This window comes from Equus caballus, chromosome 19, assembly GCF_041296265.1.
Source record: "Equus caballus isolate H_3958 breed thoroughbred chromosome 19, TB-T2T, whole genome shotgun sequence".
Classification (NCBI taxonomy): domain Eukaryota; kingdom Metazoa; phylum Chordata; class Mammalia; order Perissodactyla; family Equidae; genus Equus; species Equus caballus.
Genome location: NC_091702.1, coordinates 8890491 through 8913091, shown reverse-complemented (window position 1 = coordinate 8913091; position 22601 = coordinate 8890491). Strand labels below are relative to the sequence as shown.

General features: G+C 43.5%; 1 protein-coding gene across 9 annotated transcripts in view; it reads left to right on the top strand.

Annotated features, from left to right (window-relative positions):
• LOC138919092 (protein phosphatase 1L-like) overlaps positions 1-22601 on the top strand; it is a 63939-nt gene that overhangs the window by 14056 nt on the left and 27282 nt on the right. For 3 of the 9 annotated variants that reach the window (XR_011428997.1, XR_011428998.1, XR_011428996.1), the window contains exon 2: positions 13694-13768. The exons of the other annotated variants lie outside the window; for them this stretch is intronic. The gene's annotated coding sequence lies outside the window, so the exon portion shown is untranslated. The remainder of the gene's footprint in view (positions 1-13693; positions 13769-22601) is intronic. 9 annotated transcript variants of the gene reach the window in all.

Genomic DNA, 22601 nt, shown 5'->3' with positions numbered 1-22601 from the left:
TGGGGATTCTGACCTTTCCTGCTTGCCTGGCACCCCTCCTGAGCATCCAAAATGGGACCTTCAGGCCTACACTGTTTGGTAAATGTCTGGTTCTGGTTTGTCTAAGAGTGAGACTCTTTGAGCAGCAAGGACTTCTCGGAGAGGAAGTTCGTCTTTGTAATGTCTGGGGGATCCACGCGGCTGCTGATGAAGAAATCACGCAGGTAAAGAACTGGGATCCTGACATTGGCCAGAGAAGCTCTCTACACCTTCCTTTTAGGGCCACGGGCCCTGCTCTGGTCTGCGGAGCCACAGGGAGATGGAACTTGTTTGTCCTCGGAGGATGATGTAGTGCAAACAGTTTTAGACATGAAAGAGTACAGGCAGGCATGTACTTTGGAAAGATTGCTTAAGAGGGCATTCTTTGATGAAGGGCACAGCTGGTTGTTTTTCTCTCAAAAATAGGATAGCAGTGGGAGTGCCCAACTGATGTTCCCACTTTACCAGAGAGAAGTCCTTGTCCCCAGCCTTCATGGTGACTTTATATTATGGGGATTTAGGACATCCACCTTCTTCTTTTTTAAAAATTTAACTTTGGGGCCGGCCCAGTGGCGCAGCGGTTAAGTGCGCACATTCCGCTTCGGCAGCCCAGGGTTCGCTGGTTCGGATCCCGGGTGTGGACATGGCACCACCTGGCAAGCCATGCTGTGGTAGGCGTCCCACATATAAAATAGAAGATGGGCACAGATGTTAGCTCAGGGCCAGGCTTCCTCAGCAAAAAGAGGAGGATTGGCGGCAGATGTTAGCTCAGGGCTAATCTTCCTCAAAAAGAGAAATTTAACTTTGCTTTATAATACGATACACATTTCGCCAATTTTCTCAACTTTTATATTTTAAAAACAGCTGTACTGAGGTATGATTGGCATAAAATAAACTGTACATGTTTAGTATGTGCAGTTTGATCAGTTTTGTATATACCTGTATAACCATCACCATCAAGATAACATATCCGTCACCCTCAAAAATTTCTTCATGCCCCTTTGTTTTTTGTTTTTTGCTGCCAATCCTCCTCTTTTTGCTGAAGAAGACTGGCCCTGAGCTAACATCATGCCCATCTTCCTCTGCTTTATATGTGGGACGCCTACCACAGCATGGCTTGCCAAGCCGTGCCATGTCCGCACCCGGGATCCGAACTGGTAAACCCTGGGCCACCGAAGTGGAACGTGCGCACTTAACTGCTGTGCCACGGGAACAGCGCCCATCATGGCCCTTTGTGATACCTCTCTTATGTCCTTCTCCAGTCCCTCCCTCCATCCCCAGGCAACCGTGAATCTGCTTTCTGTCACTGTAGATTTAGTTCACATTTTGTAAAACTTTATATAAATGGAAATATGCAGTATGTATGCCCTTTTTCCTGCATTTTTTTCCAACTCAGCATACTCATTTTGAAATTCATCTATGTTGTTGGACCTATGAATAGTTCACTCGTTTTTATTGCTTAGTAGTCTAATGTATGGATATGCCAAAACTGGGTTATCCATTGACTTGTTATTGGACATTTGAGTTGCTTCCAGTGTTTGGCCGTACAAGTCTTTGTATGGACATATGCTTCCACTTCTCTTGGTAAATACCTAGGACTAGAGTGACTGGATCGTAGGGTAGGTGTATGTTAACTTTTAAAAAAACTGCTCAGCTGTTTTCCAAAGTGGTTGTATTATTTTACATTTCCATCAGCAGTGTTTGAGAGCTCTAATTGCTCCACATCCTGGCCAGTCTTTTTAATTTTAGCCATTCTAGTAGTTGTGAAGTGGTTTCTCAATGTGGTTTTAATTTGCATTTTCCTAATAACTAATAATGTTGAGTATCTGTCTATGTACTTTTTGGAAAATGGCCTCCTTTTGAAAACATGAAAGAGGAATGTTGATCAAATCTTGGTTTTCTTGTAAAATCTGACATTTGTCCTTGCCTATATGATGTGAGTGAAAAAAAGAGAGAGGTGAGAAGGGCAGGCGTGACTAGACCTGGCCCTCTCTTACTGAAAGGAGATTCAGAAGTACAGCCTAGAAATAGGGTTGTCGAGAGGCTACACAAGGTAAGGAAATCAGATGAAACAAGGAGAGTGGAAGGGAAAGATTGGGGCCTGTGACCACTAAAGGAAGTTTGTAGTATCAGATTCTCTCATTTTCTTTTTTTTTTCTATTTTTGGGGGGCAGTGAGGAAGATTCACCCTGAGTCAACATCTGTGCCCGTCCGCTTCCATTTTATATGTGGGACACTGCCACAGCATGGCTTGATGAGTGGTGTGTAGGTCCTTGCCCTGGATCTGAACCTGCAAACCCTGGGCCACTAAATAACCACTGTGTCACTGGGCCGGCCTCTCATTTTCTTAAAACCACATGTTCTTTATTCCAGATTACAAATCTGAATGAGACTTCTACTAGGAAAGTGCCTTTGAAAGCATAGAGTATAGACACTGCTCCTGCTTTCTTCCTACTTTCTTATTTCTTCCTGCCGTCTGAGACTTCTTTGAACCTGGTTTTTTGAACGTCTGCAGGGGCCTCATAATTGTCATGTGTGATGACTTGTGTTCAAGCTCTCATCTTAGATTTTTCTGTGGGATGCGGCTTTCTTGACCTCCTCTCTCTTCTTGAGACTCATCTTCTTGGCCTTAGTGACACCACTAAATTTGTTTTTTTTTTTTTTTTTGCTGCTTCTCTGATTTCTTTGAGGATTTCACTTGTTTCCTGAACCTGGGTTTCAGGGAGGGCCATACTCAGTGTGCTGGTCCCATTTTGTTTCTTTGCACTGGAATGTTTGCAGCTTGCGTGGATTCAGCCACGCTTGGTGAGCAGAGGGCTCCCCTTCCCATCTAGAACCCACATCTTTGTGTGCTGACTTTTAGTATTTTTTTTCTGGGTATCACCTTGGTAACAACCCATCTGAAACCACATTTGCCTCCTGTGTCCCTAGATGACTCCAGACTTGCCTCTTCCTCTCATGGTGCTGCCATTCTCTCAGGCTCCCACCCTTGAGTCTACCCTGTCATCCATGCTTCTTCCCTCTGCGTTCAAGTCTGTGAGACTTTGTATTATACCTCTCATCTCTGTCTCCATCTTTACCGTCATGCCACCATCGTGCCAATTCTGGTTTTCATCACTTTCTGCTAGGATTGTGACAGTGGCTTCCTAACTGGTCACTTCGTCTCTGTCCCTCTCCTCTGCAGTCTGCTCACTGACGTCTCTGATCGATCGGTCTTGTCAGCTCAGTGGGTTGTACGTGGTTTGTTTTGAAAAAGTCTATGATTTTTGCCAAAGGTGATTTATTTCTCTGAAAGTTGTTTTTTGGGTTCTCCTAATGTCATCCCTGACTACTTTACGGTCTTATCTTCTGTCACTCACCTACACAAAACTCTGCGCTACAACAGAATTGGTCTCTTTATTATTCCCTGACTACCTGACGGATACACATGCCCACTGCTGCTACTCTGTGAAATCTGTTCCATTCTCTGAGAGATTTCTCATTCCTCCTCCCCATAGCTATGTCTTGGCCTTATTTCAAGGTTTTCCTGTTTCCAGTTCTTCCCTGAAGTCTTGCTTGGTCATGTCATCTTTAAGTAATCATTCTCTCCTTTGAATTTATGGTCTGTGACAGGCAGTTGAACCTTTTGTGTTATTGTTCATTTTTCAGGAACTTTTCTTCTCTAACCAGAATTCAATTTCCCTGAGTTCGAAGTCTCTAAGTCCCTGTGGTGTGCGTGCACTCTTCCAGATGCTTGAGTTCTAATCATAATGATGCCTTACAATAATTCTAGAAATAATGATGCCTGACAAAGGAAGAGGAAACACCGGGTTGTATGACTGCATTTGCTACCACTGATATCTGGTGGAAACCAAAAGATTCCACTCATTCTGACTGTTGAGTGCCTGCCATGTGCCAGTGCTCTCACGGATTCCCTCATGCTGAATCCTAGTGGTCTTTTGAGGCAGCTGTTTTTATCCCCATTTTACAGTTGGTGAAAGTGAAGCTTACACCCGTGTATGCCCAGGGCTACGCAACTGCTTAGTGGCCGAGCTGGGATTAAAATATTTCCCCTGTCTGTCTGACTCCCAAACCTTGCTCTTCCCTGTACCATAGTCTTTGCAGGCCTGGTTGGCGAGGCCTTCATATGGGGGTTATTCTGAGGTACTGTTAACACTCCGTTTCTAACACTTCAGATTATCTGTAGTAAATGTTTCAAGTACATGGGAATGGAATTAAGTTGAGGAGATAAAGCAATTCATTTACACCATTCACTCGTATTTACTCTCTTTTTCTCATTGACTCTCACGGTTTGTGCAATGTATAGTCCATTCAGAAGCCCTTTAAATAATGGCCAAGGAAAGTGCAGATTACGTATATAGGTTTCTGAAGGTTAGCCTACGCAAGTGGTTTTTGTCAGTTTGACAGGTAACTCGATTTCTGGTTGTAGGGCAGGAATTTTGAGAATTGAGGCTAGCTTTTCAGAGGAAGCTAGGCAACATTCTTAGGTTGAACTCAGTCTGCCCTTGAAAAGGTGGTTCAGTTATTTGATTAGGGGTGTATGGATTATAGGACGTTAGACATGCCTCAGTTTCCAAATGTAAGTACAAAAGAACGTGTCCTAGACTCGCTTGAAAAAAAGTTCAATCTGTAGCTTCCCTCCCCAAAGCGTCATGTGAAATAAGATTATCTGTAGTATTTAGTGAGTATCAAAGAGTGAGGAAATATAAGTGAACAATTTCAGCTGCCTGGGGGCAGAAAAAATGATTCATATATTTGAGATCTGCACCCCAGACCTTCCTGGTTTGTACCCAGTCAAGAAGAGAGGCATCAAGTAGGTTTCACGACAGAACAGAAAACAGTTTATTGATGGTGTGGGAACACCTTAGAAAGGAATAGAAATCATCAACTTTAGCACCCACCGGGGTCTGTGTCAGCATGCCTGGACCAGTTCAGAACAATGGCCCCCACCAATGTCTCAGTCTCTGGAGAGGTCCCTCCTCTCACCAAGATGCCCCCAGAACCCACCAGACCGGAAGGACTCCAGTGCCTTTAAGGGACCTCCAGCCCACGAACCCAAGCAGAGTCTTTCCAGACTGCAGTGCCCTCACCTTCTCGCTCTGCCTCAATGGGCTCTAGATGCTCCAGCTGGAATCCAGAGAAGATTGGCGTGGCTCTCCATTTCTAAGCCAGACTGAAAGCTCCTGGAGGACGGAGACCACTTGGCCATTTTCAGCACTCAAATTTGACCCTCTGCGTCACCTGGCGCAGGAAATACAAGTGGCCACATATAGTCAAGACAATCTAGAAGAAGAACAACCCCAGAGAGCTTCCACTACCAGATATGAAGCCTTAGTATAAAGCTACAGGCATCAGGGCAGCGTGCCGTCCTACTGCAAGGACAGCCACAAGGAGAAGTAAGAAGAAGAGAGAGTCCCCCTGAGACCCACAGACGTGAACATTTGTATGTGACAGAAGAGTCAGGCCGAGCACTGGGGAGAAGACAGTCTTCTCAGTCAGTGGTCCAGGGGCACTGGCTATCCAGACGGGAAAGAATTCACCTTGACTCCTGCCTCACACCATAAACAAAGGTCAATTCCAGATGATTTTACATCCAAATGTGGATGTTTAAAACAATGACATTTGTGGTAGATAATACAGGGGAATATTTTCATGACTTTGGGGCAAGCAAAGATTTCTTAGGCAGGTCAGAGGGTACACTAAACATAAACACAAAAATGTATAAATTGGACTTTATTATTAAGACCATCTCCTCGTCAAATGATATCTTCGAGAGAGTAAGAAGGCAAGAACAGAATGGGAATAAACACTTGCCATATTTTATCTGGAAAAGCCTCATATAAGATATGTAACTAACTCCCATAAATTGTTAAGAAAACAGACAATCTGCCAGAAAAAATGGGCAAAAGATTCAATTAGGCGTTTCACAAAGAAGAAAATTAAATGCCCAACAAGTATTTGAAAAGGTGCATAACATTGTTACTGGTGGGGAAAATGTAAATTAAAACCAAGATGTGATACTAATGCACAATGACTAAAACAAAACCACTTAAAATATGAAGAGTCGGTGAGGATGGAGAGTAACTGGGCCCTCACAGACTGCTGAGGGTGTCAGCCACTTTCAAAAGCTCTTTTAAGATCTCCTGAAGATGGGCCTTCACATACTCTAGGTCCCCAAAATTCCTCTCTTAGATAAACACCCAATAGAAATGCCTACATATGTTCCTCACTGCAGAAGAACATTATCACTTAGTTTACCTATTTCCAAGTCCTCAGGACCTAATTCTGTGTTTTTATTGTTTTCCTTCTGGTCTGGGGCTTTTATACATTGCTGGGTGGTAGAGGAGTGGTTTTTTTCGCATGTTGGTAGAATTCGGTTGCAGTTACAGCCTGTCGCCACTAGATGGGGGTCTAGTGCCGCGCGTTCTGAGCTCTCCGCCTTCGGGCAAGATGGCGGCACCCAGTGCGGTTTGCTGGTGCGGGGGTGGGGGGGGTGGGGGCGGTTTCTCTTGCGCACCCATCTGGATTCGATCAGTTTTGTTCCCTGGTCTCCCGGGGCCCTGGGTTTATGGGGTCCCCGCACACGGAAGCTTTCCCCCCTCAGCGGGTTTCCACTGTACTGGTGGACGGGAGTCCTAGATGATCCCCCGTCATGCGTCCCCTCCCCCGCTCCTTCCCGGACCCGCGCAGCGATCCCGGTTTCTAGGGTAGGGAGCAAAGTTCTCTCCTACCCCATTCCAGCTCCTCCGAGGTGGGCAGCAGGGGCTCTGTCCTGTGTCTTTTGATACTGTAGGTCTCTGAGTCGTGGCATTAGGTTCATTAGCTGAAATTCAGGGGTTTTTTTCAGTCCTTTTTTGTACTTTGGAGGGGAGAGAGTCCCGGGTCAGCTCACCCCGCCATTTTGCTCAAATCCTACCTGAACAGACTATGTTGTTAACTAAACAAGCTTCCAGCTGACACCCCCACTGATTCTGAGGGGGCTTCTTTCTCAAACTCTCAGAGCCACACTGGCGGGAATGAGACCGCTCCTTCTACTGACGGAGCTACGCTGACTCTTTCTGCCTCCAGCGTCCCTCGTGGGTCGGACAAGTGGGCGGGCGGTTCGTGCCTTGACTTCCCTCCGGACCAGGAGGCTGACTGCGTTCTTCCTTCTCAGCATCACCACCATGAGGAGAGGTCCGCCCTGAGCCAAGGCTCAGGGCGCAGCCCCGCACCTCTGAGACCTGACTGCCAGGCGTCCCCCACACAAGTGCCAGACCCGCCCTCCCCGAGGCCTGGCCCCCAGGGACCGGCCACCTACCCGTGTCTGCTCGCTCAGGGTTCCTCTGCAGGATGGCTAAGCCTGTCCCTAGCCCTGACCCCAACCCCTAATTAAGGATGGTGCATTGTGCTGCATGTTTTAGATATCTCACTCTGTCAATTATTTGGGACTAGGAGAGACTACTTCTCTTCCTATTATTTTTCTGTTTGTTCATTTGTTTTTCCCGCAAAATCTCTATAGAATAGTCAATACGCTTATGCAATGATGTTCCACCTCATATTGATCAGAGAGAGGCTGGGTCCAGCCATCTGTGCCTAGAATAGAGTCTGGGGCCTGATAAAGACGTGTGAATGAATGGGACCTAAAAGTGTGGGGGGAGCACACACACGGGCCCCCAATGCCCAGGAGGTTCCAGGCAGACACAGAGCAAGGTCAAACGCCACAAGAACAGGCCTGGCTTGTCTGAGGACTGCTGGGAATTCCGTGTCACTGAAGCCAAGTGAGCAAGGGAGAGACTCCTGGGGGACGAGAACACTTGTCAGCCATTGTGCAGCCTGGTTTGACTCTGGGCGAGATGAAGAGCCAGGGGAGGGCTGGAGCAAGGAGGGGCGCCATCCCACTTACTGTGGCCCTGGTGCTGTGAGGCAGGAGCAGGGGCCAAGTCAGAAGCAGGGCCAGCCAGGAGGCCACAGGAGTGACGTGGGGAGCTCAGGCCGGGGTGTGAGCGGTGCAGAAGGCGACACGTGCTCAGGGCTGAGATGTGCATTTGCAGGGAGAACCAGGGCTGGCTCCGCAGGCATGTGACTGTGCTGTCATACGAGGCCCCTCGCTCAGGAGAGCCCCGTGCTTGCTCTCATGCTCTCCTGCTGCCATCCTGAGGTGCCGTCCCCCAGCTCTATCGTGTTATGATTGACGTGTAACATTGGGTGAGGTTAAGGACTGCGAGGCCATATTTTGACACACGCGCATTTTGTGAAATGAATTGGACAGTAAGCATTGTGAACACCTCCCTCCCCTCCCATATTTACCTTTGTGTGCGTGTGTGGTGGGAACATTTCAGATCCGCTGTCTTATCAACATTCTAGTGTATCATAGAGTATTGATAACTGCAGTGATCATTCTGTCGAGTCGATCCCACAATTTATTCATCTTCTAAAGGAAAGTGTGTACCCTGTGTCCTACATCCCCCCACTGCCCCCACCTCCCAGCCCCCGGCAGACGCCATGCTGTTCTGTTTCCATGAGCTTGGCTTTTTTAGAGTCCACACTTAAAGAAAATGTAAGGTAAGAAAAATCCACATACTCACGTTTCAAGTCCTCTCCGTAACGGGACTTTGGCTGACTTCTCAGGGGCTCTGATTAGGGGCATGCTGCTCCCCAGGCACTGGGAGACTGGAAGGAGAATTCCTCCTCACAGTCAAAGGACCACTTTGGCCACTTTCTCACTCACCTCGTGGTTGTACATCTGGAAGTAAGCCGATTAAGTGTTTCTTCTCAGGAATATCTATCAGCCTCTTGTACATTTTGTCAGGATTAATTTCTGTGACGGTAGAGAATGTAACCTGTGTGTCCATGCACTGAGGACATGTAGACTGCAGGGCAGCGCGAAGTGCTCCAAGCACAGGGAGTGAGTCCCCTGCCCACCTCTCCACACACTGAGTGACAGCAACACAGACCATCCTGGATGCATAAGACGTCTCGTCGCGACTGAGTGATGGCACTCACATCAACCCACACCTGCTACTACAGCTATTATCGTATCTTTCTGACATTTTAGAAAACAATGGCCCTTTGATAATCAATGGGAGTCACCCTTTCAAAGAGCCAGTGATGCCATGAACTTTAATGAGTGACATCCTTGTCCTGTTCCATCAGTTTGTTCCCTGTGATTAGTTTGGGTAATCAGACACTGAGTCACACTTTTTACTGAATAAAATGTGTGCAAGCAAGAAAATTGGTTGTTTGTTCTAAAAGTAGCATTTGTGAACATATTGAAAAAGCAATAGCCAGCCCGGTGGCATAGTGGTTAATAACGTTCATGTGCTGCACTTCAGAGGCCGGGCGGGGGGGTTCTTGGGCTCAGATCTGGGTGCGGACCGACCCATTTCTCATCAGCCAGGCTGTGGCGGTGACTTGCATGCAAAACAGAGGAAGCTTGCCACAGATGTTAGCTCTGGGACAATCTTCCTCATCAAAAAACAAAACAAATAAAACAACCCCAAAAGAGGCTTCTAGACCAAATTCTCTCTTTTTCCACTAGTACCACAATAATATTTCCTTTCCAGCCTCTTTGCTCTCTTCACTCTGTGCCCATGTGAAGTAGTGTTCAGCAAAGAAATGGGCTGGAAGGGCTGTTTGCATGTATAGGCTCAGTCCATGAAAACGTGCCTCAGGATGTGCCATACATTTCCCCTTTGCAACGTTCTGGAAGGAACCTAAGGACACGCCCAGAGCCGAATCCACATGTCGAAGAGGGCAAATCCCCAAATTGAAGGTAGCTGGGTCCTGACCCTCTGACTGGAGGAAAATCAATAGGCAGAGTCACTTGCTATTTGAAAGCTTGTGTTGAGATGCTATATGCAGGAAACAAATCTATATAATGTTCCAATAACTGATATTTTCATGTATCTTTGGGCCAGCAGATGACTTGACTTGACTTTAAAGAAGTCTGTAACAAAAATTGTTCTGAAGCAAGTTTTCCATGAAAAAATATGTTTCCAAATCTGGAAACAGTAAATAGCCCTTGAAGAGCTGAAAGGGTAAATTAAACATGTAATTCTTAAGTTTATTTATTTATTTTTTCTTATTGTATAAGTTTCAGGTGTAGAGCATGATAATTTGCCACCTGTGCATAAGTTTATTTAAAAAGCAAAAATCACATTCTCTCCCAACAATTTTTTGATATTAAAGATGTATCACATTTTAAATATATTACCATTCTTTTGTTTTCAGATAGTTTGTAGCTGGTAGGAGTGCAGATTACTTTCTTGTGCCTAAAAATACAATCGAACAGAGACAGTCAGGACCCGAATATTCTTCCTCACTTCATCAGTTTTGGATGCACTTGCTACACAGCTGGATTCCCTCCCCGACAAGCTCTCAGGCAGACCAGCTGTCCTCCAGGGCTTCAGAGAGCTGCGGATTCCTCGGAAGCACCTCTGGACCACAATTCAGGACCACAAATGAGGACGAGCCAACAGATTTTCAGCTCTCATCTTTGGCTTCAGTTCTCTGTGACTGTGATCAAGTCTGTAGGGCAGTTTATCAAAGAGGGTCTGATCACAAGCAGAGCTGCAGTCCTTTGAGTCTAACACCTAACATCCTGTGGAGACTCTGATGATGAAAATGGGTGGCTGTATTCTAGGGACTTGAAATGGGTGCTTTCATTGTGCCGTGGCATCGAGGCGGTCTTGTTCAAGGACTCCAAAGCCTGGTGACTCCCTTGTTCTCCAGGCCATGGCTCCAAGGGGTGGGGCATGTCCTGGGCAAGAGAGCAGCGCTGGCTGCAACAGAGCGTCCTCGGGACCATCAGCAAAGAGACTAGGGCACTCGGGTTTGAGGAATTTAGCACCATTTCCGGAAGGGGCGCCCATCCACCTCCAGCTGTGAGTTCTGAGCCTCCTGCTCTGCCCCCGGTGTCCGGCAGGGGGCGCATGGACCTCCATTTGTGAGCAGCGTGGGGTGCCTGCGGGTTCTGCCAGAGGCCGCAGGAGCTGCATCCTCAGCGGGGAAGGTGCTTCGCTTGTCAGGAGGATGGAGGAGACACAGCTGCGGTCATGTTGGGGTCTCCTGCACAGAAAGAACACACCTCCTGTCTGGCCCTCATGGCTGACGAGGGGGCTGCGTTCGGGGCCCCGCGACGTTTTTCTTAAACGGTCAGCACAGAAGCTTTATTTTCTGGGCTGTTCCCTCGTGGTTTATTCTCTACTTTCTCAGTCATGTTTTAAGAAGACTTACTTTACAAAAGTATCTCTTCATTGAGGTGTTGGAAGGCTCAGAATCACAGCATGCTGGGTATTTGTTGCATATTCAGGATTGTTTCTGGGGAGAAATTCTGATACAAATTAAAGGAGAAGGGAAACCTACATGACTGTGAAGTGAATATGCCAGATATTGGAACTTTTCAATCATGAGTGATGGGGACTGGCAGATGGCAGCCTGGGGTGAAAGGGGAAATGGTTGCAATCGTATAGGTGTCTTCTTTATTTTTAATGCTTAATGTGTCTTAGGATGTGAAAGTGATCGAAAAATGCCGTGTGTGGTTGGTGGTTTAACACCGCCTTACTTTCCAGCTCTGCAGGACTCTGCAGCATTGTCTTGTGCATTCTCAGCCTCAGCCTGGAATCAGCCTTTTCCTCAAGGAACGCTGGCTCCTTGTATGAGACAATGGCATTAAAAACATGGATCTGTGAGCTCAGTGTGCTGGTTGCTCCTGGGTGTCCTTGCTTCTTGGCTCTCTCGGTGGCAGGATGCTTAAGTTAGGCTGGTGTGCTGACCTTACCGTGTGTACACTGTCTGCTATAAATGTGTCTATATGGAAACGGCCATGTTTAGATTAAGGTCAGCATCAGTTCAGAGCACGGCTTCCCACTCGAATGCATGGCCACATGGAGCCCTCCAGCCCGCGCCCTGCCCTCCCCGAAACCTGCCCCTCCAGTAGTGGAACCCTGTCTCCTGCTGTCTGGCGACCACTCAGTCATTTCTCCAATCCCAGTCTAGATGCATAGGGGCCTCACAGTTATTAACCAGTAACTGTTGAGAAAGAACTTTATCAAGTAGGGTTCTTTGCTTGGTCGGTTTCTTTTCCTGTCGTTGTACAGATTCCAGTCATTTCCAAAGGTCCTTAGATCAACACCACTTCCCCCACCACTTGCTGTGTGTTTTTTCCATTCGCAATATAGTTACACTCTTTAGTCTCATTTGCATTCCATCCAAGGATCCACCCACCTAAATCATTTTACTAATTTGTGTAAGTCAAGATTTGCTCTTTCTACTGTAAAAATCTGGGGATTTTGTCAAAGGCAGAGAGGCAAGTATCCGCCATTAAAGCATCACACAGATTTCCTGACCTCTCCGCCCACACCATCCCTGCACAGCACTGGGAAGCTGATCTGTGTATCAAATTGATTGCTTTGTGTTCGCAGAATGCCATATCAATGAGATCATACTCTACCCAGCCTTCATAGATGCTTCTTTCAGTTATAAAGATGAGTTTGAGATTCCTCCATGTCTGTTCATCTTGATAGTTCTTTCAGTGTTGGCACTTGATCGCATTACATTGCATGGATGTACCTCATTTGGGTGTGCTTTCATTTATTGAAGGTTATCTTTGTTCATTCAAGTTCCCTGCCCCTATAAATGAGGTGCAGTCTATATATGTGTGCTGGCTTTTTTGTTGACGTTCTATTTGAAAACAGTGTGTAAATACCTAGGAAGATGGTTGAGGGATCACGAGTTAAGATGATGTTTAGCTTTGTAACAAAGTACCCAAGTGTCTTCCACAGTGGCTGCACCACTCGGCATGGGCAGCAGCGATGACAGAGAGTCTGTGCTGTCCTGCCCCCCAGCCATGAATTGATATCGTCTATTTGTGTGTAAAGGTTGTCTCACTTTGTTTCAGTTTTCTTCTCTCTAATGATAAGTGATTTTGAGCGTGTTCTTGCATGCTTAATTTATGCTTATATCTTCGTTAGTGAGGTGTTTGTTCAGATCTTTACCCATTTTTAATTGGAATGTTTGTTTTCTTATTGTTGAATTTATGATGCTTTGTACCTTTTAATACAGCCTTTTCTTAGATATGCTTCTTGCAAAGATTTCTCACAGTCTAGAGTTGGTCTTTTTCTTCTCTTAACAGTATTGTCACAGAGTAGAAAATTTTAATTCTAACAAAGTCCACCTTAACTTGATTTTTCTTTGAAGACTCATTCTTTCAATGTTGAGGATAAAAGGTCCTCATGAAAACCGAGGTCATATCTTCTCCTTTGCTATTTCTAGAATTTTAATAGCTTTTTAGTTTACATTTACATCCATGAACAATTTTGGTGAATATTTGTGTCATGTGGAAAGTTTGTGTCTTTGTTAATTGTTTTCCATAAGGTCACCCGATTGTGGCATCACCATTTGTTTAAAAGACTAACTTTTCTCCGTCAAATTGCCTTTGGTCTTTGGACAAAGATCAGTTGACCATGTTTGTGAGTCTATCTATGGACTCTGTGTTCTTTTCCATTTATCTCCTGGCACATTCTTACCCCAGCATCATGCTCGCTGTACCTTTTTAAATCCTGGAACGGGGAAGTGCGGCTTACTCAACTTTGCTCTTCAGTGTTGTGCAGGATATTCCAGGTGCAGAAACGGTTTGTAGATATCTACAAAGTGTCTGACTGGGACATTGACTGGGGTTGTGTTGACTCTATAGGTCCAGTCGGGAAGAGCTGACATCTTCATTATACTGAGTCTACTGATCATGGAAGTGAAATACGTCTCCTATTAGGTAGGTTTTCTTTGCCAGCTTTCCACAGCATTTGGTAGTTTTCTGATACAGATTTGTCTTTACTTGTTTATATTTTTACACAAGGATTTTATTTATTTTCCTTTTGTACCCTTTTGTGAAGGGTATTTTCTTTTCTTTTAAGTTCCCCTCATTCATTGGCAGCACAGAGAATACGCACCGCGTGTTGCATTTTGACCTGTACTTCTTGTTATCATAATCCACTCTCCTCAAGGCCTGGGATACTGTGCCCATTTCCGTTTGAACTTCAGAAATTAAGGGACTGAACAGTGTGACCACTGAGCTGCTGTGCCTCGGCTTAGGAGTCCCTGCTTAGCGGTAGCCAGCTTGCTCCCCGGCCGGGGGCACAGGGCTCACACCACCGCCTTGTTCTCACCAGGGCCCCAGAGACCAGGGTGTGGCGCTGGGTGTGCTGCCCATGGATGCTGGTTCCTGGCCGCAGTGAGACAAGAGCTTCCTGTCCCCAGGATCGATGTGCCGCTCCCTGGGGAGGAGGATGCTCCCTGCCCGCTGCCGGCCCAGCAGTGGCCTGGGTGCCTCCTCTGACCTTCTCCTTTGGTCGTGCGCACAGAGCTGCATGGTCTGGACTTTTCCTGGGGCTTGTTCTCTACTCCCTCAGGGCGTGTGTTCCTGAGGCCTATTGTGCACAGGATCGTCCTTTACGGGGCTCATGGGGCGATCACAGCCCGCTGTGCTGTGTCACAGGCTCGCGGGGTTTGTGGGAGGAATTGTGCACAGATTCAGACACACAGGTGCCCTCGTGAAAGGATGTGCGAGATGTCGGGCCTTCCCGGGGAAGGAGCTGGGAACACAGGACACGTCTGGAGACTACAGAATTGCTGGGCGAAAGGGAAAAAGTGTACAGATAGACACGCACTACATGAATTGTTGATGGGTAATTTTTCCTGTAACGAGAAAGTAGCTGAAAAAATATTGCAAAGGTAAAGATGACGTATTAATACACATTGTTTCAATATTTTAAGTATATCAGAGTGAGGAGTTATTACAGTTTTACTTTCCTGGCTTTAAAGGAAGACAAATTATCTATAATATATTTAAAATACACTTCTTTGCTTATCTTGCTTTCAAATGAGAATATTACCATGATTGGCATTTTCTCATAACAGAGCTACAATCTTAAATATTTTTAAATATGAGCTCGTTGAAACATTTTTGCAGGATTCCAATGTGGCCAGTATTGTTAAACATCAATAATGAATCCAGGCCCCAACCAAATTATTGGTAAGAATCTGATATGAATATATCATGAATCAGTTTTAGACAATCCAAGCACAATGGTGATTTTTAAAATAACAGCATTGCATGCTGCTTAAAGCATTTAACATGAAATATACTCAACTTAAAGCTTCATCATATTAAAGACCTAAGACAATGACAGTTTTGTAAATTAGATACATTCATTGCAAACAGATTTTCTCCTTTAAAAATGTAAAATCTGAAAACATCTTAAGTTTGTATATGTCCATTCAAAAGGTAAAAGTAAGATATCTATACCTTAGTTTTATTATAAACGTCTTTCCCAGCAGAATTGATATTTTTATCTGTAGCTTCTTCCTTGCTCACTCCTTTATTTTCTTGTTGTTTATTGTGTAAATCAGAAAGTATGTTTCTGCGTCTCTCTCGCAGATTTCAGTTCCTTTCTCACGGCGGCTGTGGGCAAGGGGTGCGGCCTTGTACTCGGCGCGTCTTCATCTGGATCAGGAGTTTTCGCTGAGAGCTCCCTGGACAGTTTCCACTTGCTGCACACAGTCATCCCGTCATGGGAACTGCGTACAGATCTGTGGTCTCTTTGCACCAGGACACTTCTGCTTTCAGCCTGGGGTATTTCCCAATTTCATTTTACATTACATCTAATTCTAATAAGATAATATGTGATTTTCAGGTATGTATTATAAACTAACATGTTTTATACATATGTGTACACGTATTTCAGCATTTGCTAAATGTCGTTAGTTGTGGGACGGTGGCTGGTTGCATTTGATCTTGATGACCATTGGGGCACCAGTAGTAACCCTGGTGGGAGCACAGGCCAGGTGGTCAGCAGTGGAGATGGCGACAAGTGCTCAGATTTTAGATGCGTTTTTGCCAGATTCACAGGTGTGACACCTGTGCTGTCACACAAGGTCCTTCGTGCAGAAAAGCCCTTCCTTGATTTCCTGCTCCATTGTTGTCATCTTGAAATTCTTTTTACTTCACAGTTTTATTGACATATAGTTGATGTAATATAACATTGTTTGAGTTTAAGGTGTACAATGCAATGATTTGATACACATGTATATTGTGAAATGATTACCACTGTGAAATGATAAGGTTAGTTAACACCTCCATCACCTCCCATAATTACCATTTATTTGTGGGGAGAACATTTCAGAGCTACTCCCTTAGCAACTTTCAAGTATACAATATAGTGTGTTAACTATAGTCACCATCCTGTCCATTAGATTCACTAGAGCTTACTCATCATGTAACTGGAAATTTGTAGCCTTTGACCAACATCTCCTCATTTCCTCTGTAACTAAGCAAAAGGGGCGCCTTCTGCTCACCACAATCTCATGCCAGTCAATTGCACACAGGCCTGTGGCTGAGAAAGGAAAATTTATGCAGTTAGCTAGCATAATCGGAAGATGGCGGACTAGTGTCCGAAAGAACCACCTTCCAATCCTACAGAACCTTGAGGCAGTTTATGGAGGGGAGATGGGCAGGGAAAGAGAGGGTTTAGGGATGTCAACCATCTGGTGTGACAAACTGCAAGGCGCCGATTTATCTCTTTGGTCTGTCATTCATGATGGGTAGCAGTGCAGGATTTTTCTTTCTGGAGGTTGTCATGTTCCTGGGGAACTCAGAGAACAAAGTTGTCTTGTCACAGCTGGAGGATGTACATAAGCAAGAGTCTCAGAATGAGCAGGTGATGTATTTTGCACCAGGGAGAGGTGCTTAATCACGTAGGCTGCGTGCAGGCGAGAAGGTATTCCCAGAGACTAGTGAGTCAGGGTCCTGGTTACAGAATTGCTTCCTTTCCTAAGCTGGCTTCCCTCATGCTAACTTCAGATCTAGCTGTTAGACTCCCACCACCAGCCCCTGGCAAAAACCATTCTGTTCTGTTTCTCCGAGTTTGGCTCTTTTAGATTACACATATAAATGAGATTTTACAGTATTGGTCTTTCTCTGTCTGACTTATTTCACCCAGCATAATGCCCTCCAGATCCTTCCTTGTCACAAATGGTAGGATTTCCTTCTTTTTTTATGGCTGTATAATATTTCCTTTTCTGTATATACCTCATGGTCTTTCTCATTCATCTGTTGCTGGACACTTCGTATGTTTCCAGGTCTTGGCTATTGGGAAGAATGCTGCAGTGAACATGCGAGTGCAGAAATCTCTTCAAGATTCTGATTTCGTTTCCTTCGGATATATACCCAGAATGGGTTTGCTGGATTACATGGTAGTTCTGCTTGTAATTTCTTAAAGGTGTACAGTGTGTTGATTGATCCTTTTATATATTTCATATGATTACCATCATAGCTGTAGATAACACTTCTATCACATCACATGATTATAACTTCTTTTGTGGTGAGAACATTTAAGAACAGATCTCTTAAGAATTTTGAAGTATATAATCTAGTGTTTTTGCCTGTAATCACTGTGCTATGCACTGGATCTTGAGAACTTATTCCTTTTCTAGTTGCACATTTTTACCCTTTAACAACATCTCCCCAATTCCCCCACCCCTCTGCCCCTGGTAACCACCATTCTACTCTCTGTTTCTATGAATTCAACATGTGAGATTCCATATATGATGATGTCATACGATATTTGTCTTTCTCTATCTGGCTTATCTCACTAAGTAGAATGCCCTCAAAGTCCACCCATGTTGTTGCAATTAGCAGGATAGCCTTCTTTCTCGTGGCTGAATAATATTCCCTTGTGTGTGCATACACCTCATTGCTTTATCCATTCATCCATTGATGGACACTTGGGTTGTTTCCATAGCTTGGCTATATTACTCGCTGTAATAAACATGTGAGTGCAGATATCTTTTCCATATCCTGTTTTCGCTTCCTTTGGATGTATAACAGGAAGTGGGATTACTGGAGCATACGGTAGTTCAACTTTTAGTTTTTGAGGATTCTCCGTATTATTTTCTATAGTATTTGAACCAATCAACATCCTCACCAACAGTGCACAAAGCTTCTTTATTCTCCACAATGTGGCCAACACTTACCACTTGTCTTCTTGATGACAACTATTTGAACAGGTGTGAGGTGATAGCTCAACGTTGTTTTGATTTGCATTTCCCTAATGATTAGCGATGTTGAGTATTTTTTTAATGTACCTGTTGGCCATTAGGATTTCTTCTTTGGAAAAATATCTATTCAGATCCTCTGCCCATATTTAAATCGGATTATTTTGGGTTTTTTGCTGTTGAGATGTATGAGTTCCTTTTATATTTCGGGTACTAACCCCTTCTCCACTCTACAGTCTGTGAATTGTTTCTCCATTCCATACGTTGTTTTTACATTTTCTTGATTGTGATTATGCTGTGAAGAAGCTTTATAGTTATAGTTTACAGCTATATAGCTTTATAGTTCCAATTGTTGATTTTGCTTTTGTAGCTTGTGCTATCGATGTCATATCCAAAACGCAATTGCCAAGACCTGAGTCAGGAGCTTCTTCATGTATTCTCCCAGGAGTTTTAGGATCTCAGGACTTAGGGTTAAGTCTCTAATCCACTTTGAGGTAATATTGTGAGTGGTGCAATTTAGGGGTCCAATTTCATTTTTCTGCCTATGAGTATGCAACGTTTCCACCACTATTCATTGAAAAGACTATCCTTTTCCCATTCACAATAGCATCAAAAACAATAAAATTTTTAGGAATACATTTAAGCAAGGAAGTGAAAGAACTGTACAATGAAAACTACCAGACTTTGGTGAAAGAAATTGAAAAAGATAGAAACACGTGGGGAGATATCCTGTGTTCATGGACTGGAAGAATGAATACTATTAAAATGTCCACAATCCCAAAGCCATCTCCAGATTCAGTGCAATCCCTATCAAAATTTCAGTGGCACTTTTCATAGATAGATACAGAAAAAACAATTCTAAAATTGGATGGGACCACAAAAGACCCCAAACAGCCAAAGCAATTTTGAGAAGGAATAAATCTGGAGGCATCACACTTGCTGACTTCAAACTACATTACAAAGCTATAGTAAATTATGCCAATGGGATAGTGGCACAAAATGGGCCTAGAGAACAAGGGAGCAGAATAGGTAGCCTAGAAATAAACCTCTGCATGTGAGGTCATGTAATTTTTGATAATGGAGCCAAGAACACATAATGGGGGAAAGCATATTCTCATCAACAAATGGTACTGGGAAACTGGGTAACTCCTTCTAATGTTTTGAGGAACTTCTAAACTGTTTTCCATCATGGCTGTACTAATATATATTCCTAGCAGCAGTGCAAAAGGATCTCCTTTTCTCCACATCCTTGTCCACACCAGTTTTCAACTATAGCCATTCTAACAGGTGTGAGGTATTATTTCATTGTGGTTTTGATTCACATTGCCCTAACGAGTAATGATGTTGAGCATCTTTTCATGTACCTGTTGGACGTTTGTACGTCTTCTTTGGAAAAACATCTGTTAAGCCCTTCTATCCATTTCTTACTCAGACTGTTTTGTTTTTGTTTTCTTGTTATTGAGTAGTATGAGTTATTTATAAACTCAGAAGATGACTTGCTAATATTTTCTCCCATTTTACAAGCTGCCTTTTCATTTTGTTGATTATTTTGCTGTGTGTAAGTTTTTAGATAGTTGTAGTCTCATTTGTTTATTTTTGCTTTTCTTGTCTTTCCTTTTGGGGTCATATCCAAAACGTCATTGCCGTGACCGATGTGAAGGAGCTTTTCTCTTATGTTTTCTTTTAGGAACTTTATGGTTTCAAGTCCTACATTTAAGTCTTTCATCCATTTGGAGTTAATTTTTGGGAGTGGTCTAGTTGGGGGTCCAATTTCCTTCTTTTGTCTGCGGTTAGCCAGTTTTCACAACACCACTGACAGAAGAAATTATTCTTTCCCCATAGAGTATTCTTGGTTTCCTTGTGAAGGATTAGTTTACCATATATGCATGGGTTTCGCTGAGGGCTCTTGATTCTGTTCTGTTGGTTTCTGGGTGTGTTTTAATGCGGGTATTATACTGTTTTGATTACCATAGCTTTGTGGTATAGTTTCAAATAAGGAAGCGTGATGCCTCCAGATTTGTTCTTCTTTCTCAGGATTGCCTTAGCTGTTATTTGGGGTCTTTGTGACTCTATAGATATCACTGAAATCTGGTTGATTGATGGTGCTGTTGAGGTCAACTGTGTTGTTACTGATTTTCTGCCTGCTGGATCTGTTCATTGCTAACAGAGTGATGCTGAAGTCTCCATCTATGATGGCGGATTTGTCTATTTCTCCTTGCAGTTCTATCAGTTTTTGTCTCACACGCTTTGATGCTCTGTTGTTAGGTACGTAGATAGTAAGGATTATTACGTGTTGGAGTATTGACACCTTTGTTATTATGGAATACCTTATCCCTGATCATTTTTCTTGTCCTAATGTCTGCTTTGTCTGAAATAATATAGGTATTCGAGGTTTCTTTTAATTTGTGTTAGCAGGATATATCTTTGTCTATCCCTTTACTTGTAATTTGTGTATATCCTTAAAGTGGGTTTCTTATAGGGAACATATAGTTTATTTTGTGTTCTCTGACAGTCTCCATCTCATAATGGTGTACTCAGACCATTCACATTTAGTCTGGTTATTGCTGCATTTGAATTAATATCTGTCACGTTTGTAATGGCTTTCTACTTCCCTCTTTTCTCTTTCTCTGCTTTAAACTGAACATTTAATTTTATTTCATTTTGTCTCCTTTCTTAGAGTATCAATTATAGTTCTTTCTAAAACGTTTTTAGTGTTCGTCTTAGACTTTGCACTATATGTTTACAACTAACCTAGGTCCACTTTGAAATAACGCTATACTACTCCATGGGTCGTGCAAGTCCCATGTAACAGGATATTCGCAATTCCGCTCCTGCATTCCTTATAAAATTGTTGTCGTTCATTTCACTCATGCCTATGCTGTAATCACATCATTACTATTAATTTGAACAAACTTTTACCTATTAGGTCAATTAAGAATAAGAAAAAGAAAAGATTTATCTACCTTCATTGATTCCTTCACCAATGCTCTTCTTTACTTTATATAGAGTCGAGTTTCTGACCTATATCATTTTCCTTCTCCCTGAAGCACTTCTTTTTTTTCTTTTTTTTTTTTTACTTTTTATTAAGATGATGATAGTTTACAACCTTGTGAAATTTCAGTTGTGCATTATTGTTAGTCATTTTGTAGGTGCTCCGCTTCACCCTTTGCGCCCTCTCCCCACCCCCCTTCCCTTGGTAATCACCAATCAGTTCTCTTTGTCTCTATGTTCACTTCCACGTATGAGTGGAGTCATACAGAGTTTGACTTTCTCTATCTGGCTTATTTCACTTAACATAATACCTTCAAGGTCCATCCATGTTGTTGTGAACGAGACGATTTTATCTTTTTTATCGCTGAGTAGTATTCCATTGTGTATGTATACCATAATCTTCTTTATGCAATCATCTACGAGGTTGATGGATGTTTAGGTTGCTTCCACATCTTGCCTATTGTAAATAATGCTGCGATGAACATAGGGGTGCATGGTGCTTTTGGAATTGCTGATTTCAAGTTCTTTGGATAGATACCCAGTAGTGGGATGTCTGGGTCGTAAGGTATTTATATTTTTAATTTTTTGAGAAATCTCCATACTGTTTTCCATAGTGGCTGCACTAGTTTGCATTCCCACCCGCAGTGTATGAGAGTTCCCTTTTCTCCGCAACCTCTCCAGCATTCATCACTTTTTGTGTTGGTTATTTTTGCCATTCTAACAGGTGTAAGATGATATCTTAGTGTAGTTTTGATTTGCATTTCCCTGATGACTAGTGATGGTGAGCATCTTTTCATGTGTCTATTGGCCATCCATATATCTTCTTTGGAGAAATGTCTGTTCATGTCCCCTGCCCATGTTTTGATTGGGTTGTTTGATTTTTTGTTGTTGAGCTGTTTGAGTTCTTTATATATTATGGAGATTAACCCTTTGTCAGATAAATAACTTGTAAATATTTTTTCCCAACTCGTGGGCTGTTTGTTTTTTTCAATCCAGGTTTCCCTTGCCTTGAAGAAGCTCTTTAGTCTGATGAAGTCCCATTTGTTTATTCTTTCTATTGTTTCCCTCGTCTGAGGAGTTATGGTGTCTGAAAAGATCCTTTTGATACTGATGTCAAAGAGTGTACTGCCTATATTCTCTTCTAGAAGACTTAGTGTTTCAGGTGTAATCTTTAGGTCTTTGATCCATTTTGAGTTTATTTTTGGGAACGGTGAAGAAGAATGGCCAATTTTCCTTCTTTCACATGTGGCTGTCCAGTTTTCCCAGCACCGTTTGTTGAAGAGACTTTCTTTCTCCCTTGTAGGCCCTCAGTTCCTGTGTCAAAGGTTAGTCGTCCATAGATGTGTGGTTCTATTTCTGGGCTTTCAATTCTACTCCATTGATCTGTGCACCTGTTTTTTGCACCAGTACCATGCTGTTTTGACTACTGTAGCTTTGTAGTATGCTTTGAAGTCAGGGATTGTGATGCCTCCAGCTTTGTTCTTCTTTCTCAGGATTGCTTTAGCAATTCAGGGTCTTTTGTTGCCCCATATGAATTTTAGGATTCTTTGTTCAATTTCTGT